The following is a 17273-nucleotide window of genomic DNA, read 5'->3' on the forward strand; positions in this document are numbered from 1 at the left end:
TATTTGAATTCACCTTTACTGCCCTAGTATCTAGCTGCCAAATTAGCTATATACTGTGTTATAGCTTGTTAATTACTCATGCTTTAGAAGTTCCTTATTCATATTGGTGAACTAGAGGGTCCTAAAACAACAATGACATTCTGACAATCACTTTATGCAGTGGCCCGTCTAATATTTTACAATGAACTCCTGAAAAATCAGCACAGTTGGTTTTCTTCAGGGTAAAATTTGTAGAATTTGGTTTTGGGCAAGGCTCTTTATTTACAAGAGCACAGAAACGTAACTCACCTGCCAAGTGTCAGTTCAGAGACAGAGTTCTAAACTTCTGCAAGTAGGGATCTGTCAGCTTTGCTATTATAGATGGCACTTCCAGCGTTACTCCTAGAATGCTATAAAGATTTAAATGTTTAGATTTGTTGTCTCCACTGACGTACATATTTAAAAAGCAAATGATCTGTATTGCTGTAAAAAATTAAAGGCAGCTTTAATACTTGCATGAATATAGTATTTAACACAAGTGTAAGTATGGACATTTGCTTCTTTAAGTGCATCATTTAGGGCCAAATACAAGTCCTTACTGGAGTGGTCATGAAGAAGCTGATTTCAACTGGATATTATGATGAGTAATGGTTGTTCATGATAATATGGTTATTAGGACTGGACCATAATGCATGGATTAAGATGGTTCTTAAATTCTAACATTCTTATATTTGAGTGCTAAAGGATTTTTTTATATAATGCAGGATAACACTTGAGGATGGGAATGGCATTTTTAAAAAAAAGTATCATCAACACCCCTGTGAGGTGCTATTATCCCTATTTTACAGAAGAGGAACTTCGGCATGGAGAAGCTAAATGACTTGCCCAAGGTCAAAAGGAAAGTCTACAGCTGAACAGAGAATTGAACCTGTGTATCTCAAGTCCTAGGCTGGTGCCCTAACCATTCTTCCCTTGAGGTACTGCTGTATGTAGTTATTTCAATTCTATTAATGCATAATGTTTCTTTACCTTTGCTTTTGTAGCAATTGCCTGCATTCATCTGAAAGGGATCATCTAGATATCATCTCTATTTTTATTAAGCTAATTCAACCATTGCATTACTTAAAAAGATATAATTAATCATTATGTTCCCATTCTTGGCTCTTATTGAAACCACAGTTAATTAAGTTTACAAATCAACACAGCACAGTTTGATCCAGACAAATGACCTTAGGAGAGGGTTTGTATTGATAAAAATCTCTGAACCAATATAATGTTGTCTTCATTAGCTTGTGATAAAATCTAGCCGATAATCTTCAGCTATAGACTGGTTGTAAATGCTTTGATGCAATGTAAGTCAACTTGCTGAAACCACCTCAGCAAATAATAAGTTTAGAGAAAGTCACCAGTTCCTCTAGTTGGTTTCAAAGTAGGATTACATAATGTAAAAGCCTGATTCTGCAAAGTGCTCAATGCACTCAACTCCTGCTGAAGTCAGTGGGGACACTGGGTCCAATTTGGCACCATTGAAATCAATGGGAACAGGACTGGCTCCAAAGCAGGTATATGTTACGCTAATCAAAACCATTAGATACAGATACTTCTCTTATTTCTCCAAAGGGACAGGATGGTGAGTGTGTCTTAAAATGTCTCCTTCACACAACCTGTAGCTCAATAGGCACAGTATTGTAATTTGTGTAGAATATTGACTAAATCACAAAACGAAGCATGGGAGAAATCTGGCTGCAATACCACATGTGATTGCCTATGGCCCTTCCTCCACTTCCTGCCCATTTAAATGGGAAGGAGGCAAGGAACAGAAGGTTAGTGCCCTGCAGCCCAGCGTCCAGATAAACCAAGTGGCTGATGTAGTAGCTGAGATGAGAGGATGGGGCTGGATCTTGTTACTCACATAATACAGCACGCCTTCAGGACCTTGCATATTCTCTTGTACGTTATCTCACAGATTACTGATTGCAGAACACAACCTGAGATGTTGCATGATAATTCAGGCACAGTGCCTCCTTATATAAGAGTGCTTTTCTACTCAGTCATGAGAAATATACCATTCGGCATGAATTCATTAACTGAACATCACACATGACATGTTTGGTCATTCAGCAGCCTAACTTCTGCATTCATTATCAGTTCTCGTGTGTGTTTGTGCCTTTTGTTTTGTAGAGCAAGAGAGATCCAAATGCATCTCCCAGTTGGACCTTCTACCTAATGCCTTTGAAATACTCTGCTAATGAGGTTAATCACTGGAGCAGCATCCCGAAACCAGAAAGCTTCTCCATTTTCAGTTCATGCATGTGTGCTAGCAATTAACTACAAACCAATCCGCTGACTTTTTAATTGTCTCATAGAAACAGAATGGTTACCCATGTGCTATCTGAATATTTCCTTTGCTGAAAGCTGGTGGCCCTATTACTATATATGGAAAAGCAAGTCCCATCAGGTTTTTGATTCCATTCAAATCCATTGCAAGTAACACTCTAGAATTCGACTCTCTCATTGGTGCAACAAGAGCAATTTGATCAGGCAAAATGTGATGCTGTCAAACTATTTTAGAGTACCAAGCTATGAGTCCCCTCATCTCACTGATATTGGTGGGAGTTTGAAGGTTCTCACTGCTTTGGTGGCGAAGCATAAGTGACAGGCAGTTAATGCAATGGATGCATTAACATCTCAATAGGGACTCCCATGACTCCCTTGGGAATTGAGAAGGCTCACTCAGCACCTTGCAGGCACAAGCCATAAAGGTCAGACTGGGGTTCATTACCTGCAATTGGGGTTCATTAGGAGTGGCAAGTGCTTAGCCCTTCTTAGGAGATGGCCACCGGAGAAGTGCCAACTACTCCTGAATGTCTCAGGAATGAACACTTCTCTTGTTTCATAGGTTCAATTATATGCTGCTTCATGTCTTCTGACACTTAACTAAGTCTCACATACAAATGAAAAATTTCCATAATTTCCTCAGGGATTCCAATCCCCAAACAGTTCAGCACACACACATCTATAGCTGCAGGCAAAACTAATTCTTCAGTCATTGTTGGAGCATTTCTTGTAATTGGCAATACAATATTTCAAGAAGATGATAAGCTCATGGGATCTGTTCCAGGAAAAAAAGCCCATGTACCAACATTTCCCTTGATTGGCTCAGTCTCTGTATGTATGTTCCCCCAAATGTTCTATTGTGTACAGAGCCGTCCCTGGGGTATGGCGAATCGGGGTGACCACCCTGGGCCCCATGCTTCTATAAAATCATGAGGAGGCAGGTGGGGAGGTGAGGTAGGAGGGGTGAGGAGGTGAATGGCTAGTGGTAGGCGGGGAGGAGCCCCCCTACCAGAGCCTCCCCCAGTGCTTCCTGCCTGCCGGCGGGTCCTGCCAAGCAATGCCTCCCCCTCCTCTCAGTGCCTACTGCGTGCTGCAGATCAGATGTTTCACAGCGTCAGTAGGCGCTGGCGGGGAGGGGAGAGGAGCAAGGGTGTAGTGCACTCAGGGGAGGGGGTGGAACTGAGCAGGGAAGAGGTGGGGTGGGAAGAGGCTGAGTGGGGGCAGAACGGAGGTGGGAAGAAGCAGGGTGGAGGTGGGGCCTTGGGGGAAGGGGTGAAGCGGGGGCAGGACCTGGGCAGAGATGGGAGGAGCACCCTCCGGCAGATTAGAAACTCGGCGCCTATGTCCCGGGCCCCGCACCACCTAGGGATGGCCCTGATTGTGTATATACTTTTAAGTTGTTTTGACACAGCTTGGATGCTGTAGGCCTGATCCAAACACCAGTTAAAAGAATTCCATTTACTTCAGTCGGCTTTGGATACAGCATTATGTACTTTCTGCACGTTCACTGCGGCTGTCTTATTTTCCTCCTTTTCATTTATTTGAAAAATTCATTAACATTCATTCTCTACCTCTCTGTCTGTTGCTTCAGGCTCCAGCTCAACAAAGCACAGGCTTAAGTCCATTCCTATTCAACACCGCACTTAAGCCCTTTCAAAGATTTCTAAAGGATCCGGACATCCAATTCCTATTAAAATCAATGAGAATTGCGCATCCAGATCCTTTAGGCAACTTTGAAAATCCAACCCTGGAAGCTTATCTTTAGGTATGTAAGTGCTTTGCTGAATGGTAATAGTAGAATTCATGATAAACAATTGATGGTGTTTCTCTGAAGGAGTGAAAAGCTGGTTGTATCACAAATTAATGTAAAGGGCACCTGAACTATTTAATGTTTTTCTTGATTATTACTTTCCTTAAAGTTAAACAAGAAAGACCAGGCCAACAAATGATTGATGGTGAAGTATAGTTTCTTCAGAAAGAGTTTAAATTTAGATTTGGGGAGATTCCAAGGGGTCTAAATACTTCTTTTATGGGGGATTGTTTTCTGTACTGCTATTGCTTGAAAGAGCAACAGGAACAGCAGCGAGTGTACCATGGGGTGCATGAGGAGAAGCACCTCCACCCTTCAAAGCGTATGGCACACTGACTGCATGACCATCCAAAAAGAGGCAGAAAAATATCCAGGAGGGTCAGAGTATGAGGACAGCCCGTGAACCATCCCCACAAAGTTTCTGGTAGTCGGAGCACAGGAGAAGCCCACTTATCCTCTGCTTGGAATGGATGGAAAGCTGGCGAACACACAGGAGTGCCTCAGGCTGACTAGCAGGAAGTGAAGCTGGCCCTGAGTCCTGCTCTTCCTGCCCAGCTTGCCTGAGAGCCATGTCCTGGCAACTCTTTGGTATGCCAGTAGCAGGGGAACCCACTCTATGCTTCTGTTTCCCCCTACCCAGTCCTTCCCACCTGCTTCAGTGGATGGAGGGAGATAAGCCCTAATTTTTAAAACAGTGTGGCTAGACAGATCATTAATGAAACTTCTAATGAGGCTAATCAGCTAAATGTCACACCTGTTACTAAGTACTAGCTCTGAAAGCCAGCACAGCCGGATAGCTGAGGTCAAAGAGAACACAATCAACAATGCAAACAAGCCAACTCTAACTAATAAAGGAGAAGTATTCACTTTATAACTAGGGATAGAATTTGGACCAAAACCCATCCAACTTCTAAAATTATAGGCCAAATCATGGCTGAAGTAGCATCTTAAGTTGAAAGACCCGTCTCTCATTCAGACACATCTTTGGCTCTTTATGATATCTAACTTTTGGAGCATTACATGGCTTAACAGTTTAACAGAAACAAACCTGTTTGTTGCTATCAGCTCCATAACATGTATGCTGTGGACCATTACAATGTTGTGACAGTCCTACTAGTTCTTGATCTTAACATGCGAGCTAGTTTTTAGTCTTGGAGGAAATGCTGTGGTGATGGTATTCTGATGCAGTTTCTTTGGTGGAAATGTGACAAGCAGCAAGCTCTCTGCCTTAGTGTCTCTAAATGGGATACATTTTTGAAGCAGAGTTGCTCCCTGAGAACAAGGCATTGATGGCTGGGCTGAGATTTGTGAAAGAGAGGTTTGCCTATATGTTGTTTATGATCATCTCTGTACCAAGGCTGGTGTGTGTATGTAAATATATCAAGTTACATACACTTTGCTTCCAAGTTAAAGCCTTAAAAGTAGCCCATTTCTAGGCTTTTTGATGAAAGCCTAAATATAAACCAAATGTTCAATGGCTTTTCCACTTCTCTTAACATCTGGGCTGTAAATGCCCATCCCATATTGTAACATCTAAACTTGTCTATTCCGTTCTCACTCAAATGCAAAATATTTTTTCCCCAAAACGTGTTTGCTTTTAGAAAAGACACTTATAGATATAGTATTATTTGTTAAGAATTATATTGAAAATGTTACCAGGTGAAAATAGACTTGTTTCTTAATTATGTTAGCATTTATTGCAATATTTGAGCAAAAGGGAGTTATTCCCAGTTATATTTTTATATTATGCAAATAAAAAGTAAGATTGATCAAACACAAATCACTGTAAATGTGAGGGCTAGAATAAGGCCAAACTTATTTTACAGGTATATGGAAACTAATGGAATCACTAAGTTGCATATACAGATACACATTTTCTTTCATGAATATTATTATTCTTATTGTTACATTTTATAGCCCCATTCCCCGGCTTTTGATTAGGAAAACACACGCTATTTATTTAAATGTATTCACTGGGCTCATCCCAGGCTCTAGGCATTTTACAGAACTTTTAATAAATGTTAATATTAAAACAGGTTGCTCAATTAGACCTATTCCCTTAGAACACACAAAAGAAAGCGCAGACCTCTTCTAATATTTTGACGTGAAGTAAAGATTGTATCAGCTCAATAATCTTTCTTCCAAGTACGAGTAATCTATTCTTTATACCTCAGGGGTGTATAAGTTACAATAAAATTGCAGCTAGTAGAATAATATTCATGAATAGTTTATCTGATGTGTTTTCCAATCAGTTGTCAAATACATTATTTATAAGTGAATTTCAAAGTCTCATGCATGAGCATTTTTGAACACTGATTTTTTTACATTTGCATCTGTGTCCTATTTGTGACAGGAGTATTTGTACATGTATCCAATCAGGGATCAAAACAGTGCCATAAGACTTATCAGACCAGTCATACAGTTAGCTAGCACAGCTTAATTAATATCAAGAATGGATTATTCTGAGAATGAGAAATAATCCATGGAATTAAATAAATAAATAAAACCACACACAAAAAACTTAACGCCAATATCAAATTTGATTAAACTGTAATCTGTTGATATTTCACTAAGATGGCACAGGCTATATTTGTTGGATAATTTATTCTCTCAGCAATAGTTTTCAGCATGGCAGAAAGAGGATAATTCAATACGCATAGGTAGAGCATACATACTCTTATAAAGGACATCTGCTAACACATCAAAAGAGCATATTTAAGCATGTTTTTTATTCCTGGGGCCTGTTTCACAAGAGTTTACAGACTGTGGCTATTTGTGGTGCTTTATGTTCAGTCACGTACAAGAGCCATTCCCACAGCAGTGTGATCTGTTTTATCCATTAGCTGACCTGGACCTCAATAGCAGGCTAAACATGGGATGGTCAAAAAATAGTTGTTATAAACTGACCTGGGTTTGGAAGTAGATGTGCTAGCATTTAGTCTCATCCCTATCCATCAGTTTTACTGTAAATCTAGAACTGAGGAAGTCCAGGAAATCTAACACTCAGGAACTGTTTGTACTAGGGATGGGTCTAAAGTGAGACATTGGATATAAATATTCTTGCAGCTTGACAAACTTTGAATCCATCCAGATCTGAACTGCATGGCTCAGGCTAGTGCTGCTGCCTGGAAAAAAAATGGACAGAACCAGTTTTCTTCAAAATCAAAACGCTTTGCAAAATCATGTCAATTTCATCAACATTTCATTGAGGAAAAAATCCGGAAAAGAATTCTGACAATGGTGAAATGTCCCACTTCAATATTTTCAGAATGAAACTATCATAATATAAAATAAAGTTAAAACTGAAACAAAGTGTTTCAACTGCTTTGAATGAATTTTTGGGGACGATTTTCATTCATGGAGAATTTAGAAATGTTTAAGTTTAGTTCCAAATTGGAATGAAAATAAATTTCAAAATCTTGAAATCATTTGTGAAATGGAATTTCCATCATCCACACAGCTCTACAGGCTACCTCTAATTTGTAGAATAGTTAAACAAAATATAAACTCTTTGAATCTCAAGACAACCATACTTCAGTAGTTAATGATCAATTTATCTGTCCTATAGGAAGAATTATCAGCCCATTTTGATGTAATTAGAGAGATACTCTAGATCCAGTTTTGATCAAGATTAGTTATCCTCTCGGGGTAAAATTTTTAACTGTTCATAAATGAAATAGGAGCCTAAATCCTATTTTCAATAGCGATTTAGGAGTTTAAGAGCTTAAGTCCCATTGACTTCACCCAGTTCTAATTACTGGTGCATTTAAGTGAATAATATTTAGAATGTTGTATGACAAATTAGTCCCAAACTTACTCTCTATAACTTCATTTACCTCAGAGAGAGTATAATTCAGAGCAGAATTTAGTCTAAGATGTTCAGATATGCATTATACAAATATTTAGTAATTCATTCTCCTTATGCCTGTGAAATAATGAAGTAAAACTGGATAAAATGAAGAATATAGAAGTTAAGTGACTTACCCAAGGCCCCACAGTAAGTCTGGTGCTAGAGCTAGTATTAAAACTCAAGAGTTCTTGGCGTCTAATTCTGGGGTCAATCCATTTGACAGCACTGCTCCACTGTCAAAAGATTTTTAGTGCATTTATTCCATCACCCGGTCTTGCATTAGTTAATAATACTATCTGTGATCCAAGCATCTCAGAGCTTTACTTAAGCTTCACACGATTTCAGTGAGATATTGTTATGCCTATTTTATAAATGGGCTAACCTGAAACAGAGGGAGGCTCAGACTTGGTTAAGTTCCCTCAAGTCAGTGGCAGAGCTGGTTAATAGTATTTTTGTCTCCTTGCTCCCAACAATCTTGTCTAACCCCAATCAATACTTAAATTTTGTTCCCGATATCTCTTTATCCTTAACAAACAGTGGGCCTTTTTACTGTTTCTCATGATATCCCATGGGGCTCTCTTGGCTATAGTCTTTTTTGTTACTTATGTGTTCTCACTGGATTCTCTCATTAGGTGGAAATGCTGGGTGTTATGTTCCATGCCATACAGAAATACTCTTGCTGGAAGGGTACAACAAAATATTATCTGTAGGCTTGGAAACATTACATTTTAAATCTGTAAATAACAGTTAATGTTTGTATCACTGTATACATGCAGACAAAAATATTTCTATCAATAACTGAAATGTACAGATTGGCAAAGTAAGAAATTCTGTTTGAGAATTAATCAGTTTGATTTACTTTGTCTGTTTTGAAATTGTGATGTTACAATTTGTGTTTTAATAGTTATCATGCTTTAAATATTTGAATCTCTGCATCTGCTGTCATTAAATAGTTATTGTCTAACTCCCTCGCCCCCTTGCCGGACACTATCCCTCCAATTTCCTACAACTGTGAAAATTTAAACTGAAATTGGAAAAAAAATGCTTAAAAATAAACATCTAGATTATCCATCAGGATTATAAAACAATGAAATTTTGCCTATTAGAATTCAGGAAACATAAGAACCCCAAAACAGAGAGAGAGAAAGCAGGCTGCTCCCTAAAGCAGAGAGGCACCACTCACTGCCACCTTACTATAGGCGGTCTGTCTGCTGACTTAACTCTACGCAAAGGCTTTGCTATGGAGCCCTTTGCATGCAAGACCAGGGATCTTCCCCCTCCCCTAGCTCTTAAAGTGATAGTTTGCAATTCCATCCCAGTTTTCGTAGTCTTCAACACACTGGGCTTTCATTGCTATGCCTTTAATGGAATGAATGTCTATTTATGAGATCCTGGAATTGCAACTTCTGTGCTCTGAAACCATCTGATTGAAATTTGGTTGGTCTTGGACGGCTTTTTAATTGGCTATGCTTGAATTCAACCTAGACTGGACAACTGCTGACAATTGCCTATTTTTTGGCTTAAATCATTTAATAGTTGAGTGTCTTAGAAATCTCAGGGTCATCATGGATTCCAGTCTTAACACTGAAAAGCATAGGGAAAATATTTCCTGAGTCCCTTCTCTCTCTCTCTCTCTCTCTCTCTCACACACACACACACACACACACACACACACACACACACACAGAGTAGCACTCAGTCTTATCCTCTTATCCATGACTTTATCACAAGCAGATGAGATTGCAGTACTGTAATGCTCTTAATGCTGGTTATCCTGCTGCTACATGACCCCTTCGGTGGGTTCACATTTATAACAGGGGAAGGGAGGGTGCATTTGTATGCCTTCTCACATTATTGCTGGTGTTGGGGAGTGAGAGTGGAGGTGGGTTGGGGTTTATGTTGGAATCCTCTCTATTAATTTGTTGATTTTAAAAGTATGGGCTTTATGAGGAGTCTGAGTGAAGCAGGGAAGATAGAGTTACACAGTTCTGCTGAAAGTTTAGCCCATGTGGTTCTTTTTCTAGATTAGGCAGAGGGGTGCAAAAGGGCTTTATCAACTTGAACACAGGTTTTGGAGACTGCTTTCTGTGCAACAGCAACTTTGGTTGCTTTTGCAGTAATTCTCAGCCATGTAAAGCTTCCTCCCTCAGTCTCTTCAAAACTATGAGGTCACATTTTGCTGATAGATGGATGCCCCCATGGGCAGCTACTTCAGTGGGAGACATCTATTTATATCAGAGAGGACAATTAGCCCCTAATGTATAAACTCTTCTTCTGCACATAGTCTTTCTGACTGTGTTTTACTGATGTCATATCTAAGGTGCCACAAGATACTTGCATGCTAAGTCCTTACCCAAGCAGGACACAGAATTTAAAGAAAAGAATCTATCTCCTGCTTTGCACAGTTTCCAAACCGTAGCAAGAATAGTTTATAGAAAAATGCCCTTAGTTAAAGGCAGGTCCCCTTGAATCAGAGATAAAGATCTAATGCTCCCTCATACCCAGACATGTTCTATTAATGAAAAAGCTTTGACTCTATAGAAGGCTATTGCCACCTTTCAAAATCTCCTTAATCCAAAGAGATCATCTAAGTCTTCTTTAAGTGCTAAAATAACTAATATTATAGAACAGCTGCTTTTTTGCCATATGGATCATAATAAAGTAGACTGTCCAACTTGCTTTCTGACTTAAGCATCTTTGAAACAGGCTCTCTTACTCATATATTTTCATCTAGACTACAACCAAGAGTTACTTTGTGTAAGACTGTGGGAGCATGAGGCTACATTTTTAGTACTGGTGTTATGTAGAGTGATAGTCACATGCTAGAAACATGATTAAAACTATCCAGTGCCTTGTTCAAAGGGAAAGTTAAAAGGGGAGCTAGAGTTCCCAACCAGACCACAGGGGGGAGCTGTTGCTTGTGGCCGCTCTCTGGGAGACTGGCAGAACCATTCTGAGAAGTGGAAGACTGGGCTGGGCAGGAAAAGCTGACTGAAGTGGGAGTGGGAGACTGGGGTGGAGAGATGACAGGGCCCTGCAGCATAAGAAGGAGGATTTTCTCTCCTGTTGGATAAACTATTGGACAGTTGGGAAATCTTATCCAAAGCGGATTCAGGGCAAATCAAGGTTGGGATGAGCTCTGTGCAGAGAGCCTTGACTAGTAAATTAAAGAGAAGTTACTGTAAGCCAGTGTCTATTTCAGTTTTATTGTGATAAAGATCTGTTCACCTTCCCAAGGGAGTGTTTCTGTGCCTACTCTTCCGTTCCATTCATACTGCACCATTCACACTTTCTGTTCCTCCTCTGCCCAGGATTACAGCCCACGGGCCAAATTCCAGTAGATGGAGCCTGGATAAGTGGGTGCAACTCCCAGGTTAGTCTGTGGGATAAATTCAGCAGTGACAGACATTGGCTATAAAATGGGTATGAATGTGCACTGATTTGGCATTCAACGAGTGTGAAAAATGAGTAATTTACATGCTGGGGAGATGGAAAGGTGCATATGCCTGGTTGCCTGCTAATTACTTAACTTGGACAAAAAGAAATTATTTTTTGGTCATGTCTTCTGCACTTGAGTGTCATCCTTTGACACTAATTTCTTTTATATTACCAGCCTTCTGTTGCTGGAATATCCAAGCTAGGTATTTCTTTTGACTGATTTTCCTTTTCATCCTCAGACACATTTAAACACATCTTCATCACTTGTTAAGCATCTTACAGATTCATGCCTATTTAGCTACTGATACAGTGAAGATCCTGCAGCATGCAGTGATTTTCTTTCAAATGGCTTATTGTAATGGCTCTCTTGCTGGCCTCCCATTGTCTGCTCCCTCCAAGTCTAAACTGTAATCCGCTCAGAATCAGGCAGCCCATTTGATTTTTCTTTGTTCCAATTTTCCCCATCTAGCTCTCTTGCTTAAGTGGCATAATTGGTTATCACTTGTGTTAAGAATTCAACTTAATGTTTTAATTCTTGCATTCATTTTGCTGTGTTGTCTGCTTGATAGATCAAGGCAAAGTATTCATTTAGTTTTGGGACTATACTTAGATTATCCTTAATATTTTCCCCTTCTACACTGCCTAACAACTCAACCTCATCCTTCCTTATTCTGTTTTTATTTATATAACTAAAACATATTCTTATTTGTTTTAATTTCCTTGCCAAGTGATAGTTCAGGTAGCAGTTCTCACTTTATTCCTATAATTTCTAACCTCCAAGATGTAGCTTATTTTGCTGATCAATCCATTTTTTCATTCTTTGTAGGCTCTCTGCTTACTCCTAATAACATTTTTGAGGGGGTTATTCATTCAACTGGATCTGGAATGTTTCCCTACAAGTTTTTCCCATGCTTTGGTTACAAATTGCAGATAGATTTTGTACAATTGATTTAAAGAAATTCCAAGCTTCCTCCACATTTAAGTCCTCAAGTTTTCCAATCCAGTTGATTTCTTTAACTAATTCCCTTGATTTCCTTTTGAAATAAAAAAAACCCCATAAAGTTGATGATCTGGTTTTGATTATGCTTATATCTAATTTACCGTAAACTTATAATCACTAGATCCAAGGTTTTTTCCTATGACCAGCTCTTCTTTGATGTCCTTGTTACGTACCAAAACCAGGTCTAAAATTGCACTGCCTCTTGTTGATTCAGTGACTATTTGATAAAGAAAACTGTCATCTATCACAAGTAGGACTAACTGGACCCTGCCAGTATTTTAGCATTGTTTAACAAGTTAAAGTCTCCCATTATGACCCAGTTGTGACCCAGTAGTACTTATCTTTCTAATAATATTAAAGAGATCTCTATCCATACCCAAGTCCAACCCTGGGAGTCTATAGCAGTCTCCTAACACTATCCCAACAGAGTCCCTTTTATGATTCTTCCCCAAAATGATTTTGACCCAAACAAATTCTGTTTTGTCCAAACTATCACTTATTTCTTTATGGTTACTACATCATTGATGTACAATGCTACCCTACCACCTTTACCACTCTACTTCTATCCCTTTCTGAGAGCAGCCTGAGAGCTGTCAGGAGAGACCAGAACTGAGAGAAGCCCCAGGAGGAGAGTTACCTCCTGCAGGGAGTCTCAAAATGGGGGCACATCTCCAGGGAGGCAGCCCTGGGCTGACGGTGTTCAGCTGAGGAGCAGCGTATCAGGGAAGACTTGTGAAAGACTGAAGCTCAAGTCTGGGAAGGGCAAAAGTGTTTTAAGTTTTCACTTTTGGGATTTGTTGCAGAACTCCAGGGGGAATCCAGTGAACCACAGCCCTGAAGGAAGCTGTGAGGGGGCATGTCCAGTGGTGAATGCCTCCTCTACAAAAAAAATCTCACGGAATTAATTTAATAGGGACAAATCCAACAAGGTTTAGTACAAATTACTTAACCTATAGAATAGGGTATAGAATATTTGGTATACATTTAATAGAGATTATTTCTGTAGGTTTTTAAAACCATCCTATAGAATTACACCTCTATCCTGATATAACGCGACCCGATATAACACAAATTCGGATATAACGCGGTAAAGCAGTGCTCCGGGGGGGAGGCGGGGCTGCACACTCCGGTGGATCAAAGCAAGTTCGATATAACGCAGTTTCACTTATCACGCGGTAAGATTTTTTGGCTCCCGAGGACAGCGTTATATCAAGGTAGAGGTGTATTTTGATGGAATATAATTCTCTATTAAATTCTATAGGAAGATCCACAAAGACCTACAGAAAGGCCATAATTTTCTTTAAATTCGATAGGACTTCTCTGTAAAGCTTGAACATTGTGTCAATAAAGGTTATCGGTGTCATTTGGTTACAAGAGACTTAAGCTAACATTGCATTTTTCTAAGCAGTGATTGACTGAAATCCATTTTTTGTTGCATAAATGTATGATATTTTTGATAGAATTGACCTTAGTTATGCTAAATCCTTGTGATGTTCCACCTCAAAGTTTTCTGTAAGGGCTTGTAGAGAAGATGAACTTCTGAAACTTCTTTTGTCCTTGTTTGGCATTTATATCTAGCTGCTGAATCCTTTGCTAAATCCAGATTGATCAGAGGGGGGAAAAGGCCATTCCAGGCAATCAAAGGCCTATTGGCATATATTGAAATAAAGAGGGATCTAGTTACTTCCCAGTGGGGCTTGCAGTAATAAATTTTACAATTGACTGAAATGATCACGTTTTGCCTCTGTGCTCTAAAGAGGCCTGGGCCTGATACATGATCTTCAGTAGTACTTTGTTCAGCTGGGAAGAAATCTGATTGGTGGAAAGCTTTGAAAGCTTTTTAAGGAGGAAAATGAGCTGGGGATAGTGGTGGTGAACCTATATCCATATATTTGTGTGTGGGGAGGAGCAGTTAAACCATGGGTGCAGCTCCTAAGACCTCAAAACTCATGGTAAGAAGGAAACTCTCAAGCTTATTGGCCATTAAATAACCAAAGGTCTAATTTGAAGAAATGATTTGTATTTACTTGAATCTGGTGTCTTTGTTTATAGCTCTTTATATCACATTGGGTCCATCTGCCATGCTCTAGGGAGCCACCATACACTTCTGTGTCTTTGAGAATTGTGGGAAGGTTGGTTTATTAATCTACTTCAGAATCATAGAAATGGAGAGCTGGAAGGGACTTTGAGAGGTCATTTAGTTCATCACTCCATGGTGAGGCTGGAAGAAGTAAATCAAGGCTATCTTGGACAGGTGTTCTTTAAAACCTCCAGTGATGGGGCTTCCACAACCTCCCTTCATAACCTATTCCAGTACTTAATTATCTTTGTAGTTAGAAAGCTTTTCCTAATATCTAACCTAAATCTCTCTTGCTGCAGAGTAAGCCAATTACTTTTCATACCTTCAGCAGACAAGGAGAACAATTGATTACCATGCTGTTTATGACAGCCCTCAACATATTTAAAAACTGTTATCAGGTCCCGCCCCCCCTCAGTCTTCTTTTCTCAAGACTGAACATGCCCAGTTTTTTAACCTTTCCCCATAGGTCAGGATTTCTAAACATTTTATAATTTTTGTAGCTCTCTTCTAGACTGTCTCCAATTTGTCCACATATTTCTTGTGCCCAAAACTGAACACAGTACTCCAGCTAAGGCATCACCAATGCCACATAGAGCAGGACAATCACCTCCCACATTAATTTTATTAGAAAATGTTTAAAAATAGATGATACAGAGTGTTGAAACTTCAGTTATTAGTCATCGGGGGTAACATACAGAGTATAGGGGGATGTTAGTATTTTGATATTGGATAGCGCATAACACATACAGTCTGCAGTATCCCCAATGGGGGGTGGGGTATAAGGTGGATGAATCAAGGTACAGTCAGCAAGCAGTGAGGGTATATCATTCATACAGGAATTACAGGCAATCATAGGTATAAATAAGCAGGCTGGGTAATGAGGATAGGATGATCCTCATATGGCAGAGTTCAGTTCGGTTCGGTGGGTTCAGGGGATAAGGTCAAACAGAGGAAGTCTTCAGGTCTCTTCCTCATTGTGGGTGCACGAAGCCACGCTGGCTCACTCTCGGTATTGGCGGTGGCCGGTGATGTGCTCTGTATAAATGTCTCGGGACCATCGGATAGTGTCCGAGACCATTAGACGTTGCATGAGCCGCGCGTAGCGATGGCCTACCCCGCAGGTCCTCAGTACACGCTCGTTACAGGGGTCCCAGGCGCCCAGGGCCCCAACGATCAGAGCGTCGGTGTACACCTCATAGCCCTTTGCCCACAGGGTATCAGCCAGGGGGACGTACTTTTTGAGTTTGCGGGCTCGGGCTTCGCGGAAGGCCGGGGTCCTATTCTCGAACGGGATTGTCACGTCGACGAGGATGATCTTTTTCCGATCCTCATCCGCGACGACAATGTCCGGGTGCAGCGGGCTGTTGGTACTACTTTTAGAGTATAGTTTTTCAACCAGTTGTGCACCCACCTTATAATAGTTTCATCTAAACCACATTTCCGTAGTTTATGAGAATGTCATGTGGGACTGTCCAAAGCCTTTCTAAACTCAAGGTGTTTGCTGCTTCTCCCCATCCATTAGACCAGTAACCTTCTCAAAAAAGGAAATTAGGTTGGTCTGGCATGATTTGTTCTTGACAAATCTATGTTGGCTATTTCTTATCACCCTATGATCCTTGAGATTGATTGATTATTTGTTCCAGTATCTTTCCAGGTCTATAATTCCCTGGGTCCTCTTTATTTTCCCCTTTTCAAGTTAGCTACTATATTTGCCCTTTTAGTCCTCTGGGACCTCATCCATGCTCCATGAGTTCTTGAAGATAATTGTTAATGGGTCCGAGATTACTTCAGCTAGTTCCTGAAATATCCAAAGGTGAATTTTGTCAGACCCTGCCAATTTGACTACATCTAACTTATTTAAATATTCTTTAACCTGTTATTTTTCTTTTCTGGCTTGTGTTCCTCCCTCCTTGTTAATATTATTATTGTTAGCAAACATTAATGTGGTGACAGTGTGCTCAGTGCTGTATAAAGTGAAGGCCCCAAATAACTTAGTGTACAAGACAAAGAGAGCAGAAGACACACTGGAAAGACCTGCAGGAGGAATAACCTGGAGAAATATATGTGTAATGATTTGTATATGTACATGAGGTGTGTATGGATTTCAATTCTCCATGTTATTCCTCTGTCTATCTTTATCTACATACATTTTTTAATGATGTGATGTTCTGTTCCTGTTCAGATGATCCTGAGCCTTCAGCTTCTTATGTAATTCGGAGGATACATCACTCAAGTTTCATCACTGTTCATTGAGCCTAGTCTTTTTTCTATGTACGAAATATAAGACAATTTCTTTACAGTAATATGGGTTTGAGGAGTTAGGATTTGATAACAGGATCCTACTGTTTTGTTTCCTTACTCCAATGGGAAATACAACTGTGCAGATGGTTTGGCATTTACAGGAACAGCCTGGAAGCTATAGGGATTATGGAGGTATGTCAGAGCTACATTACGACTTCTCTATCCCTCCACACAGTTGTGAATGGAAGCTTCATACCACCCCTCTAATGAAGATCCTTTTTATTTGATTTGAGGGTGCCTTGAATCTCCCAGGTATTAGGAGCAGTAAAGGAGTCAAACATGCTCTATAGAGAGACCCAAATTTAAAACCTGACCTTTTCGATCAGAAAGCTGCCATTTTGACAAAATTCTGTTTCATGAAAACTTTTGAAAGGCTTGGTTTTCATTCAGATGTTGAACAAAAACAAGTGTTTGAAACTTTGTAGATCTTTTCAAAAGATAATTACCATTGTCTGGCCAGCCAACTCTAGCGATGGCT

Source organism: Emys orbicularis, chromosome 10 (assembly GCF_028017835.1).
Source record: "Emys orbicularis isolate rEmyOrb1 chromosome 10, rEmyOrb1.hap1, whole genome shotgun sequence".
NCBI lineage: Eukaryota > Metazoa > Chordata > Testudines > Emydidae > Emys > Emys orbicularis.